Raw genomic sequence first — 1,931 nt, 5'->3', positions numbered from 1 at the left:
TCGGGGATTGAGGGAATCTACACTTGGCGGTTGCACACTATAACTGGACGTTTCCGGTCGTCTTATGAGACAGGGACGGCCGTGGCGCGAGTCGGTGCTTTCGTTCAGCGGCCTGCGGTTCGGTGACACAGAGAGAGAGAGAAAGAGGTGGTGCTGGGTGCGCTGTGTTGTGCTGGCTTGATGACAAAAGCCTTCCACACTTCGCTGCCCTCTCACCCGCTCCTCATACTCTCGCCTACCCACCAACACCCGCATGTGACGCTGCTCGTTTGCCTGGCCCAGCCCCTTGGCCTACACAGCCCCATCTTATTGACGTCTGCTTCGTCCAAGTCAGTGCCCTCCGCTGGTATAAAGACCCTCTCGCTCGCGAGTCTCTTGCTGTCGGTCCACCTCTTCTCGCCGGCCCGGCAACCGCAGCTCTTGCGTCTGCCACCTCCTTGCAGCATTACACCGCAGTCGAATTTAAGGGAGCTTCTGCGGGCTCGGGTGCTGCCTGGAGGCTCGTCGTCTGGACCTCGGCGAACGGCCACTGTGAGTTCTGCAGGGACTGAACCGGTGATGCAGGCCCGGCTTTCTTTCCCCCCCACACCACGCAGGGACACTTTGGTCGCTCTGGTCACTCTCCCTTTACGGTACAGGGTACCTGGAGCTCTCACCTCCGGCTCCCGCGAGCTGGTGCTGTCGGGGAGCGATGGTTTAAAGACTCGAGTGTCTGTCGTCGGTTGTCGAGCTGCAGCCTCAAACGTTCGAGAGAATGTGTACCTGCCCCTCGGATCGCCCCGCCAGCGGGTCGGCTTGTACCTCACTCAGTCCGTTTTGCTCTTCTCGTCCTCCCGGCAACGGTGGCCGCAGAGCACCTGCCTCTGTTGGCCGTGGTGCGGGTCGGTCGGTCGGTCGGCTCCGGCGTCTTTCTCTGACCCGCGTCACCTCGCGAGCGCCCTGACCACAAAATCTCGGTGAAACCCTTGTCTCGCTTGATGATCGACTGGTGATGCTTACCACGATGTTGGGGCCGTGCCAGGCTGGGGCTCTGCCCTCCTTTTGCCGGAGGTGTAGAGCGTTGGGCGGTCCAGGTTTGGCCCTCAGGGGGATGAAACACCAAGCCGAAAACAAAAACGTACAACTCTTAGCGGTGGATCACTCGGCTCGTGCGTCGATGAAGAACGCAGCTAGCTGCGAGAATTAATGTGAATTGCAGGACACATTGATCATCGACACTTTGAACGCACTTTGCGGCCCCGGGTTCCTCCCGGGGCTACGCCTGTCTGAGGGTCGCTTGACAAATCAATCGCACTCGCCTTGCCTCCGGGTTTAGAAAGGCGGGAGCGCCGCTGGGGTGTCGCAGAGGCCTTGTTCCTCTTTGTCCCCCTAAGTGCAGACCCGGAGTCTCCGCCTCGGGAGAGTTCGACCCTAGGTCCTTGCTGCGGGCGCCGGCCTTTCCAGCGCGGCTGTCAGTGGGTTGCAAAACGATTGACCGCGTCGCTGTTGGACTGGTGTGGCCTCGCCGAGGCCAGAGCGGGGGTTGTCTCTCTGTGGAGTGCAGAGCAGAGATCGTTCGGTGAATTGGTAAAAGCGAAGAAGCTAGCTTCTCGTGGGTGCCTTTGGTCGCAGCTCGGTTCGTCGGTAGTCGTCCCGGTCGGTGTTGGCCGAGGATAGCTTGACGCAGAGACACGGGGGGGTGAGGGTGCTGTGCTGGCTTTTTCGCGCGTCGGTGGTTTTGCAGAGTCGCTGCGTCGCTGCGTGTTGCGCTGGACTTTGCTGTCCTTCCACACGCGGCCCGCTTGACTCTGCCTCCTGCCGTTCGTGCGTTCTAGTTCGGTGCAGCCTGCCTCGCTCCTCGGTCGCTGCTGCCCGTTATTCTCCAAGCTGGCAACCGCTCCGTGCCTTCTGCTGCTTCCTGCCACGCTGCAGCCACTGACCCTTCGCCATTC

General features: G+C 61.0%; 1 non-coding gene across 1 annotated transcript; it reads left to right on the top strand.

Annotated features, from left to right (window-relative positions):
• The first annotated feature begins 1,121 nt into the window (after positions 1-1,121).
• Positions 1,122-1,275, top strand: LOC137307907 (5.8S ribosomal RNA). Its single transcript, XR_010959305.1, has one exon. It is a non-coding gene; the product is annotated as a 5.8S ribosomal RNA (ribosomal RNA).
• The last annotated feature ends 656 nt before the right edge of the window (positions 1,276-1,931 follow it).

This window comes from Heptranchias perlo, unplaced genomic scaffold (assembly GCF_035084215.1).
Source record: "Heptranchias perlo isolate sHepPer1 unplaced genomic scaffold, sHepPer1.hap1 HAP1_SCAFFOLD_1152, whole genome shotgun sequence".
In the NCBI taxonomy this organism is placed as follows: domain Eukaryota; kingdom Metazoa; phylum Chordata; class Chondrichthyes; order Hexanchiformes; family Hexanchidae; genus Heptranchias; species Heptranchias perlo.
Note: the sequence above shows the minus strand (reverse complement) of the source record. Positions and strands in the feature narration are given on the sequence as shown.